Source organism: Aethalodelphis obliquidens, unplaced genomic scaffold (assembly GCF_003676395.1).
Source record: "Aethalodelphis obliquidens isolate GAN/ISIS:26980383/991018 unplaced genomic scaffold, ASM367639v1 scaffold91, whole genome shotgun sequence".
Classification (NCBI taxonomy): Eukaryota; Metazoa; Chordata; class Mammalia; order Artiodactyla; family Delphinidae; genus Aethalodelphis; species Aethalodelphis obliquidens.
This window is the reverse complement of record NW_020838035.1, coordinates 5,427,113-5,439,696: the sequence shown is the minus strand read 5'-3', so window position 1 is coordinate 5,439,696 and position 12,584 is coordinate 5,427,113. Positions and strand designations below refer to the sequence as shown.

General features: G+C 42.8%; 1 long non-coding RNA gene and 1 other non-coding gene across 4 annotated transcripts in view; both read right to left on the bottom strand.

Moving 5' to 3' along the window:
* LOC113614180 (uncharacterized) overlaps positions 1-12,584 on the bottom strand; it is a 296,124-nt gene that overhangs the window by 154,145 nt on the left and 129,395 nt on the right. The window lies entirely within an intron of this gene.
* LOC113614202 (small nucleolar RNA SNORD82) lies at positions 4,446-4,515 on the bottom strand. The gene has a single exon (XR_003430514.1). It is a non-coding gene; the product is annotated as a small nucleolar RNA SNORD82 (small nucleolar RNA).

Sequence of the window (12,584 nt, the reverse complement as noted above, 5' to 3'; positions counted from 1 at the left end):
TCAGTGTTTAAAGGGGAACCAATTGGAATCGTGATATAGGAGTACTTCCACTAATTCTCCACATTTACCACTGAGGATAAAAAAAAAAATACACTGCACTTAGAAAGTTCTACTAGACAATCATCTCTAAAGTCTGGGGAAGACACAGTTACCTAGGAATAAAAGAAACTGTTTTGTTGCTAGTTAACAACTGAAAACTAATCCACGCAACACTGTGTCGGGTTTCACTTCACAGTTACTCTGTATCAGGGTTTCTCAACATCGGCAGTACTGACACTCGGACCCTAACCATCCTCTGTCACGAGGAAGGACCCTGTGTGCACACGGTAGGCTGTTTAGCAGTCCCCCTGGCCTCTGCTCGCTTGACGCCATGATCTCGGGTTATGACCATCGAGAATGTCTCCAGACACTGCCAAGGGCAAAATCAAGACGAGCTGAGGACCACTGGCTTACGGGAATAAGTAAACGGGAACGTCAGCGTTGGAGGCCTATCAGTTAGACGGTTAATTCGTTAGCAATTCAGGAATTTGTTCGACATTTACTGAGCACAGTGCCAAGCGCTGTGCCAAGTACAGAGGATCTAACAGTGAATAAGACATCTCTCCTTGAAAGGCATACCGTTTACAGGGAGGGGAATAATAGACCAACGGTGAGAACCTGAGCTGCCTCCGCAGAAGGGCTGGGCTGGCACCTGAGCTCTGAGGCGCCTCAGGATACGCACGGGGCCACCACGGGCTCTTAAATTGGAGATGCTGTAAGTGGCCTGAGCTGTATCCCAGGAAGTGTTGCCGGTCTCTGCTGGTACAGTGGGTTGGCAGAGAACAAGTCTGGGGCCCCAGCAGAGCTATCAGCCTGTAACTATATCCCGGGAAATGGAGAGAAGGGAGACAGGTCGGCAGAAAATGCTGTGACACAATGAAGGATAATGGATGGGTGTGTGCTGGGGTGGGGCTCGCTGAGGGGAAGAAAGAATCCAGCAAGAATGGGTCTTCCTGTCCCGGTTCCGGCACGGCTAGATGGTGACCTTGGATAACCCTGGAGAAAATGGGGTCTGAACGAGGACTGCTGACGTGCACTGATGTCTTAGCGGTCAGCTTTCTCCAGACAAAACCCAAAAACAAAAACCCAAACAGTATTTTCAACATTTATAAAAGTAATGTTTGAACCACTCAAATGACTCTGATATTCTAACAAAAAATGTCTCCAAGAAGTTAAGTAATTTTTTGTAAATCAAATAAATTAAACTTATAAGCTTATGAAGTCTCTGGTTTGCAATCATTCCAACATTTTTTTATGAGCTTGGTGAAATACTCTTATACCTTTCATCTCAAATGTATATTTTATATTGGAATTATAGAGCCAATATGTTCAGGTTTTTACTGGGCACTGTTCTCTTAAACACTGCCCTGATTGACTCCCCAAATTAGCACAAAATGGGTTTGAATCCTGTGGGTTCCTCTAATGCCTCTATGTATTTGGTGTCCAGCTTTCCCAGGTAAGGACACTCTTTACCGGGGAAAGTGGGATTCTGCTAACTAGGGTAATTTACTTACCTTCCTAAGCGTCTTCCTAGGGTGTCTCCTCAGCAAGCAGGCGTGTAACGTGAGACCTGGGGCACAGATACACAGAGCTCCTTTTCTCCAAGACTTCTTCTCAGTCCCTCATCTCGTTGGAGACAGACTGCACGTTCTCCGCGTTTTGTGGTCTTACAACCCGCATCCCTTATCCAGGCTGCAGATTGCCTAATCACCTACTCTAGTCTGAGATTACAACACCCCAGTCCAGCTCCATCACCAGGATGCTCCAACTCATGTGTTCAGTGTGTAATTTTATTCTCAGTTCTTCACAGACTCACTCTGTTGGAGGAACCAACACTCTTAGGATCATCTAAGTGGTCAGTGATTGGATGTTGTGTCTCTCTCAAGGCTGTGTTTTGATCTGCTTCACGACACAAACGCGAGGCAAAAGGCCTCTGTGGAGAACAGTATGGAGGTTCCTTAAAAAACTACAAATAGAACTACCATACGACCCAGCAATCCCACTACTGGGCATATACCCTGAGAAAACCATAATTCAAAAAGAGTCATGTACCACAATGTTCATTGCAGCTCTATTTACAACAGTCAGGACATGGAAGCAACCTAAGTGTCCATCGACAGATGAATGGATAAAGAAGATGTGGCACATATATACAATGGAATATTACTCAGCCATAAAAAGAAACGAAATTGAGCTATTTGTAGTGAGGTGGATAGACCTAGAGTCTGTCATACAGAGTGAAGTAAGTCATAAAGAGAAAGACAAATACCGTATGCTAACACATATATATGGAATTTAAGAAAAACAAAAATGTCATGAAGAACCTAGGGGTAAGACAGGAATAAAGACACAGACCTACTAGAGAATGGACTTGAGGATATGGGGAGGGGGAAGGGTAAGCTGTGACAAGCGAGAGAGAGGCAAGGACATATATACACTACCAAACGTAAGGTAGATAGCTAGTGGGAAGCAGCCACATAGCACAGGGAGATCAGCTCGTGCTTTGTGACCACCTAGAGGGGTGGGATAGGGAGGGTGGGAAGGAGGGAGACGCAAGAGGGAAGAGATATGGGAACATATGTATATATATAACTGATTCATTTTGTTGTAAAGCAGAAACTAACACACCATTGTAAAGCAATTATACTCCAATAAAGATGTTAAAAAAAAAAAAAGGCAAGGTCTTTGAATAGTGAATTTCATTAGACACAGAATGTGTGTGAAGTGCTGAGTAATCAAAAATGCTACTCTCTGGAGGCTTCTGTCCATAAGCTGCTGAAACAGAATTTCCAGTCGACATATGCATGGATTGTTTAACAATACACCCAGTTGCAACCATAAGTATGAGGTTATTTAACTGTATTTTTAAATGCTATATTTCAGAAAAAAAGGAAAAATTCTACCTTTTATAAAATTTGTTTCCACAAATAAGCCACTTCCCAAACATCTCATTCTGAGAAAAAAATCTGACCATACACTAGTACCTTTGTGAATATCACATGATACTCAGAGGTTTCTGTCTTAGGTAACGAATACGGACTTGTTCCCCCAAGTGAGATCACAAAGAGAAAGAGAAGACTGTATAGAGGATGGGGAAGATAGTGGATTCAGTCTGGGGCATGTTGAGTTTCATAAGAATTACAGTAAATCCATAAGTTATTCTTTACATCTCTAAAATATCCATTCCTTCCTTCCAGGCAAAGATAGTAAAATGAAGTCATGTGATAAATTACCCATATTCCAACGACATATGTCAAAAAAAGTGAAACTGATCACCTCCCAAATTGATCAAAATCTACACCACAAACTTTCAGAAAGTACTAGACAAGGAAAAATACTAGTCCTGATAGAACAGAACAGGACTGACTTCTAATTATTTGCCTATTCCCATCCCTCTGAGAACATACTTGAGAGTCAGCAAGTTCTTGAGAATTCTTAATAACACTCCTGCATTTGGAAAACTGCATAGAAAACACTCTGGGGGGTGGGGGTGGGGGTGGGGGAAAGGTGAAATGAAAGGAAGAAGCAGGTGAGTCTGACTTCTGTGCAGAAGGGAAGACTCCAAGGGCCACATCTTGACAGGTACCAAGTGTCTTGTGCGAGAAAGAGAAAGAGAAAAGGGCATAAATCCATTCTGGAAGAAAATATAAGAGAAGTTTAAAACTCCCCCAAAAGTTTATGTTAGCTCTTTGAAAACCCTTTTAAGAACACGACTTCCAATTGCTAATAAAAGCTTAGAGGTAAGATGATACAAGTACTGAATTGAGATAAAAAAGGACTGCAGAACCAAGGGAACAAAGGCCTCATGATTTACAGAATCAATGAATAAAGGAATCATCAGAAAACAAGATAGGGTGGACCATAAACTGGATTTAAAGGAAAGTTTTAAAGGAAAGCCATCAGAGAACCACAATGAATGAGCTGAAAAGGACAATGTGATTGAAGTAAAATCTGAAAGAGAGATGACGACCACTAAGAAGGATTAAGATGGGGCTTCCCTGGTGGCGCAGTGGTTGAGAGTCCGCCTGCCGATGCAGGGGACGCGGGTTCGTGCCCCAGTCCGGGAGGATCCCACATGCCGCGGAGCGGCTGGGCCCGTGAGCCATGGCCGCTGAGCCTGCGCGTCCGGAGCCTGTGCTCCGCAACGGGAGAGGCCACAACAGTGAGAGGCCCGCATATCGAAAAAAAAAAAAAAAAAGAAGGATTAAGATGATCGAATGAAAAGATTAAGGACTGCCCCCAAATAAAGTAGGATTTTGAAACACATGAATTTGTGGATACGTGCATATTATAGTTAAAATATTTTAAAACCTTTACAAGAAGAACAAGTGTCACTTTTACAAGCTGATTTCCTTGAGGAGGGAGGAGAAGAATGGGAGAATGTCAGTGTCACTTTTTTTTTCATAGCACATCAGAACGTTGCAATATAACATCAGGTTTCAGTATTAAGTCTCTCGGTTGTTCATCACACGCGTGTATCTTTTTTTAAAATCTGAAGCAAATATGGTGAAAATGATTTAAAAAATATGTGAAATCAAGGCATTTACATTGTTTAATACATTAAACTGTGAAATGGATGATTATGAAAAAAATAATTTTCTCCTGAAATAATATAAAAGGAAACACGCGAATCCAAAGAACATAAGTTTGGGGAGAGATCAGGTAAGACTTAACGGCGCTGGGATACATTCCAAAGCTTTTGCTTTAAGGATAAAAAGCCATTCAGGTGTTTAGACAGAAAAGAGAGACACCTTCACTGGAGGAGGAGAAAGTCAGGTTAGGCTCAGACTTCAAAGTCAGAAGACAACAGCGAGGTGTCTATAGTTTTCAGTGGGGAAACGTGTCACCCACTAATTTTATACTCCGAGGGTATTAAAAGGAATATAAGAGTAGCAGGCACCCTGAAGTACCAGAGAACCACACCCTCCCTCTCTACAGCCTCCATGTCAACCAAAACCTGTGTCTGGAGAGGGCAGGACACGGACCTTCTCTGCAACAAAAGCACCCTGATGTGCAGAGCAAAGGACAGCCACGGGTAACACCCTCTCAGTTGAATCCTGGGACCACACTTAGAAACAAATGTTTCCATTTCCCACCATGTTTCCCACCCAGCACAGGTGTTTGACAGCTCAAGCCGCAGCGGCAACAACACAAAGCAGAATAAAACAGCAACGAACAACACAACACTAAAGATAGGGTCCCTCCACTCAGGCTGAAGGACATGCGCTACCTCATGCAATCCTCAGAAGCCTCGGAGGGAAGCACCATTTCACACACAGATGAGCTAACTGGGGAGAGAAACTTCCTATGTGGCTCAAGGTCACATAGAAAATTAGTGGCAAAACCTAACTTTGGATCTAGGTCTCAGTCCAAACCCGTAACTACTACAGTACTGAACACGAAAAACCACATGATGCTCTCAGAATTGCTGAATTTCAGACTTCAGGAAATAAGGAGAGAAAGACTTTTCAAGAGTTACTTTCAACACCTTGGAATTACATACCATACACAGGTATGGATAATCACACAGGGAACCAGTGTAAGGTGTTGGGAAAATCCACAGCTGAGCTGAGTCTCTCAAAAGTTGACCCTTTCTTGTTACTTAATATTCCACGTGTTCTCATTTGTAACATTTCTCACTGTAGATAATGTACATTAGCTGCCGTTCCCATTCAATTTACCAGAAATACATTTGAAAATAAGGTAATCTTATTTTATACGAGTCCTAAGAATGACTCAGGATGCATATGAGAAAATCTCCTCCCGTTTCACCTAATTGCCAAGATTTCGGGAGACACGTGGGGAAAAGGAAATTAAAGGCGATAGGTATTTTTCATGTTGTGTTGGAATACACCGAAATTATCATCTCAGGATTCATATTCATTCCTATTTCCTAATATTTCCCAGGGGCCTATTATGCAATCACGAGCACGCATGTGCATGTACACACACACACACACACACACACACACACACACACACACACACACACACGAAGTACCTTCCTTCCCTCCCTCCAAATGAAGGCAACAAATCAGTTTCTCTGGTAAAATCAGATTCATCAATTCTGGGCTATAGAAACATTTTCTGTTTCCCCAGTTTAGAAATTCTTAGAGATGTTCATGTAGTCATGTGAACCTTGAACCTTCAAGAATGAATTACAATATGCTCTACTTCCCATACTTATATGACTTCCTCTCCAAAACACATTACTTTTACTATATTTTCCCTCATACTGAGCAGCTGCTATGCTGTGATATTGAATCAACTTTGCTTTTATTGACCAAATAACTTCATATGTGTGAAAACAGGTACCACTTCAAGGGTTGTCAGATTTAGCAAATAAAAATACAAGATATCACATTAAATTTAAGATTCAGAAAAACAGCAGTTAATTGTTTAGAGTACGTGTATCTCATGCTCAAATGAAACAACTGTTCGTCTGAAATTCAGATTTACCTGGGTGTCCTGTGTTTCATCTGGCAGTCCTGAACACTACAGAAGAAAAAGAGGACAGGGCTGTGGCATTTACTGGGGATGATGGAAACCTAAAATGCTTTGAGTCGGTGTTGGTAGACTCCCACGTATGGACAATATTCTAAAAACTGAAACTACCTATCCTCAGCCCCAAACTTTCATGCCGCTCTGTCCCTCGGGTACATGTTACTTTAAAACATCATTTTGACAAGTTTTTTTCTTTTTATTTACTCCCTCACTGAAATGATAAGGGATCAACCATAAAGGGAACTTACTGGCTAACAGTAAACTCTGTAGGTAAAAAGTTTTTTCACTGCAAAATCGCACTTCAGAGGGGCACGAAATAGCTGTAAAGGCCAAAGAAATTATTCGTGGGATGTTCTGAGAGGTACATGATGGTGTTACACTTGAGTCATGATTAACATTTTCTCAGAGTTTTCTTTTTTTCACAGCGACTAACACATCATTATTCCTCTTAAGTAATGAAAAGCTGGGAAACTTGCCAAAAGTTACCTTAACAGATGCTATTTTATCATTTCAGTGAATTCCATCATTTTTCACATCTTGGTAATTATATTTCAGAGGCAGAATTCATGCTGAGTATGGTGGGCTGCTGCTACAAAACTAGACCCCAGAAATAAATTAACCAGATAGCTCCAGCAAGCCTGGGGACGCAGGGGGGCCCGGCCCGCCTCACCTGCGGCTTGGTTTTCGGGAATCCACTGTTTCCTATTTTGGGCTTCATTTCAACTCACCTTTTCACACTTGCTCCAAATTGAATTAACTGTGGGGAACCATGAAACTCTTGGTTTCCTTTTGAGAAGCTTAACTCATTGCAAATATTCTGGAGTTTGGAGAAAAAAGAACTACAGGTTCTATCTCATTAGGCACTCATGCTTGAATTAAACCTCGATAACATTCCCAAAGGACGCCAAGAGCACAGAAGGGCAGACTTATTTTTAAATGTTTGCTGAGGATGATAATAGTTCATATTTGTCTAATCTGATTTCAAATCACTTCAGACCTGAATCCAACTGGCCTGAATCTATAATAATGCCTTCACTAATATTCATTTGTTTCTTCGACATACCCGCAAATTCACAAAAGGAAACTCTCGGCTTTCCAGAGGTCAGTGCTTCTCAGATCAAATGGATCATCTGTCCTGATAGCAGGGGATTCACAGAACATGCAAACTCCGTGCCAAACCAGCCTAGACACTAAGAGTAATGCTACTGATACTAGTCGGTGAGGAGGTAGCAATGGCTCAGGCAGATGTTCAGAGCTGCTCACCACTGCACTTAGGACTAGGAGGAAAGGAACATCTGCTCTCACACTTGTGAGACCTGGGGGGACAGTCACTTTTCATCCTGAGTGTCATTCATAACCAAGGACGGTCATTCCTGTTCTAAGGCACTGGGAGGTCATCTAGGTGAGGTCACCCTGGTAGAAGTTTGCTTTTCCACTGCTTTCAACATCAAATATCAACACCGTGGGGACAGACTCGCTGGCAGACGGCAAGGGATCCTCGTGCATGGAGGGAACTGAAGCTCTTTAAGGAAAAAAGGAAAAAGAAACAAACGTCCAGCTGACTGGGGTTGTATGGCCTGGAAAGCTGGCTGGGTGTCATTCGCTTGCTTTATTTGTTCTGGAAATTAGTAGGATGCTTTCATTAGCTGTCCTTTCAATCTGGCTCCAGAGCCAGTTTAAGAGAATCCTCATCTGAGCAGACACTCCTAAGTGTGGGACATAAGAGAGACACAGGACCTGAAAACAATCAAGAATCCTCCCTCCTTTCTCTACGATTACGATAAAAGTGGGATGTAGAGGTGTACTGACCTGCTGCTGAAAGCAAAGAGAAGAATTTCTTCCAAAACAGGCAGTTAAAGAGAAAAATCTACCATCATCTTTAAATTAGAAAATGTCAAATGTGAGAACGGGGTAGGGGTCATAAGAGCAGCAATTAACAAACGCTTTCTAAAACTGTTGAGGAAGGAAGAGGCACTCCTCTGCCTCCGCCCACAAGACTGTGAACCTGCTACATTTGCAAAGTGGAGCTGTTCGATCCTCGAGAAGCAGGAAGAAGTTGTTCACGCTAATAAACGGGCAATCTCTGAAGTGTTTTTCACGATACCTTCCTGTACATCTAGAGGTTAAAAGGTTTTCTCTCCTCTCCCCTCCTTTCATTTGTTTTTTCTCTTCTAAGTCTGAAGTCCAAAAGTTTACAGCCTGTTCTGAAAGACAGTTGGTTGCTTTGCATTAGTATTAATTTGGCTTTGTTGACTAAATATTCAGCTGCCAGCTGGATGCCTTACGTGGTTTGAAATAAAATCCATACAAGTTATGGAAATGTTGAAAACTAAAATGAGCAAGGCTGTTTTGGCCAGAACATATTGTTTCCAAATTAGATTTTGTGTGTAAAAATGTAAAATTTAGTGTATATAAAAACTGTATGAAAATATACTTCTATGAGTTATAGCTATATATATGTGTGTATATATATATACACACACACATTATATATATAATGTTTCTATCTATTGTGGCAGCTATAAATATAAAAGCAGTATATAATCAACAGTAAATTATGTATCACTCATCCTTTCTAGGAATAAATATTTTCTTTAAAAAATTATTTCAACGGGCCAATATTTGATTTATGTTTATTTCAAGTTTTTAGTTCTTCTCAGGTTTATAAATTTGGATCTTAAAAACATTTATAGTTCTGGCAAACAATTTTATGGAGTTTATGTATATAAATACATGGAGACCATTTTAAAATCCATAAACCCTGATTCTGGGATAAAAGTGTGCCAGTCGTTTCAACCCAATGGTTTACTGTGACAAAAAGTACTAACGGGAATCAGCAAGCGAGACTGGTGGGGAAATAACTGCAGCATAAGGAACAGCCTTTACTTCATAACCTGCAGAGCGGTCTGTATCCCGTAACTTATGTTGAAGAATTCACACGATCACCAATTTCTCAATACTCATTCCTGAGATCATCAGGAAACCTAGAAACAGATATCACCCCTTGGCAAACTTTTAAAATAATAATTTGGGATGCGGTATCACCAATCATTCCCTTTTGACTCTAAATCAAACGTGGTTAATTGTAGAGAAGCTACAGTTGACGTTGCACATGTAAATGCAATATTTGCTTTTTCATCACAACCCCCAACTCTCCTAACCCAGGACGAATTGTGTGCAGGGACCTGTCGCTTGAGGTCTTCCCGGTAGTGACAGGGGCTGTGCAGAAGGCAGCTCGCATGTCGGTCATCAAGTAGAGTCGCTCTCCACGTCCGATCACCCTTCTCTGCCCTGCCTAGTGAAGCCTGGAGATGGGCCCTTCAAACACTCTTCCTGACGCACATGCACAATGTCAGGCTTGTCAGTAGACAGTGCAGGAGGGACCCTGCGGGGGGAAGGGGCTTCTTCCTCTCCAGGTTCTAATGACTCCCCTCCCTTGATGCTCCTATGACCAGGTTTCCAGGGGTCTGCATGGGCCACCGAGTGGTGGTCACCCTGCAGCAACTTCTGTTCCTCACTAGCTTCAACCCACTAATTTGGACCAGTCCTCTTCCCGGGCAAAGCGAAACTTATCCACAGTGGGCTGCAACCACACCCTCTCCAATGAGTCTGAATCCCATCCATGGGGAGGAGCTCCTTCCCAAATTTATTCCCTCCCGCCTTCAACACTCTTCCTCGGGCCCTATCGTATTCTTTAGATAGATTCTCTTCTGCCTTTTCTTCATAGTTGACCTTCATTAGTTGTCAAAATAATTGTTTACTTTTCCCTCTGCCAATTACTGCTGTGGTATTTGTCTCCTGTCTGGAGTGTGATGGGTAACGTTCCCCAAATCCCCTTCATGGCACCAGGTAAAGGTCCACCCTACAAGAAGTAAGCATATTTTAAAAAATCTTTTCCCGGGCTTCCCTGGTGGCGCAGTGGTTGAGAGTCCGCCTGCCGATGCAGGGGACGCGGGTTCGTGCCCCGGCCCGGGAAGATCCCACATGCCGTGGAGCGGCTGGGCCCGTGAGCCATAGCCGCTGAGCCTGTGCGTCCGGAGCCTGTGCTCCGCAACGGGAGAGGCCACAACAGTGAGAGGCCCGTGTAACGCAACAAAAAAAAAAAAAAAAAAAAATTTTCCCAAGTGCAACTCAAAAAGTATGAGCACTCCCACAAACACTTTCCCTAAAATAAACTAGTCCCTTCACAGAGTCTCCCAAACAACTCCAACGACATGGAGGCTTCTGGGGAGATGAAGAGGGTTACGTTACCCAGAAATTTCTTCTTTTGACGTCTTGATAGTGATATCTTCAGACTGACCTCGATGGCTGGAGTGACCTGCGTCAAGACTGCCTCCCCTTAAACACAGCTTCTCAAAACTCCTTACCACTTATCCACATTTCGTGTCTCATATTCAGCTTGTATATCTTATTTCAGCAAAACCGAAGTTAGGTTTGGAAGTGACCCTGGGCCGTTCCTGAGGGAACCTCAGTTTCTGCTGCCATGAAAGCCTTCCTTCACTTTGATTTGAACGAGTATGTTTACTTTCCATTACTGTGCTACCCTTTTCCAACAACAGTATCCCTTATTTAAATCCTTGTGCTTTCCAAAGACACAAAGAGGTATTCTGCATCGTTACATCTCTAAGGTATTTCCATAACATAGGTTTAAAAAATGTATTCCTCAGCATTTCATGCTATGCTATTTTTTTCCCCTGCGGAAAGGTTCCTATCTTTGAAAAATGGCATGTTTTCCCCCAAATCATAAACTACAAGCTAGCATTATGGTCCACAAAGATAAATTAGGTCTCACCGTGGGGCTATCTCCTCGCCCTCCTTTCTACAAAACAAGTTTATGTTGAATGACGACTATTTCCCAGGGGCTGTGAGGGGCACAGCATCAGAACAGAAAGGTCTCCGTGCTGAGAGCCTAACCTGCCTTGTCAATAAACAAGTCCACAAACGAATCCACCACCTGAAGGAAGCAGGTCGAGATGGGCTTGAACGTCTCAGCAGGGCTGGAATGTGCGGAGTCTTGCAGAAGTGCCAAAGGAAGTCATCACAGGCTTGACAGAGAGAGAGGCTTTTGTCCAATTGTTTTTAAGGATTTTGCTTTGGCTGCTTGTGGAACATGAATCGTAGACAAGCGGGAGAGAATCATGGGGCCATCTAGGAAGTTATCACTAGGTCCAGGGAAGAGATGATGGACATCTGAACCAGATTCAGTAGAGATGACGAAAATGGACCCGCTGGGATACACTCGAGAGACCAAGCACGGGGACTTGGGGGTTGAAGCAAAGGAATCAAAGGGTGACTCGGAGGTGTTTGGCTTAAGAAACTGGGCGGATAGTGGTATCATTTATTAAGATCTGGAAAACTGAGTAGATACTTCTAGGCAAAATTAAATGATCAGTTTGGGATCTATCTAAGCAGAAATGTCAAAACAAAACAAAAACAAACAAAAAAACCCCAACCAGCTGGGTACAGCTCTGTAGCTCATAGGAGAACTCTACACTAACAGGATACCGTGTAGGTGCTATGAACCTGTAACTGGCATCTGACGCGAGGAGAATGGATGAGACCGCTTCCAATGAAAGAGCACAAACAAAGAGAAGGGCCTGGGAAGCAGAGAGCCACGTATAAAGCTGGAAGGAGGAAGGTGTGGCTGCAGAATGAATCCCTTTCACATTGTGAACGTCCTCCTCAGCTCAGTGGGGATTCCCCTCATCCCGTACACGTCCTGGGCATTTCTCTGCTGCAGGGGCTGCGTTTTAGATTTGCCCAGGCACTTTGAAATAACGCTGATGCCTGGGTCCCATCCCCAGCTACTTCTCGTAATTCGTCCACCCAGGTGGTTCCAATGTTCAACTCAGGTTGAGAACCATTGCTGGCAGCTGTGGACTCAGACGATCCTGGTTAGTTAGATGAATGCCATTGCTATCTGGCTGAAGGTGTATCAATAGCTTCGCTATTTTCCAATATATCCGTGTCATTAAAGCGTCCCCTCATCTCTCCATCAAAATGTCAAAAAGTTTTATTAGGGGATGAATTTCGTTTAAGTA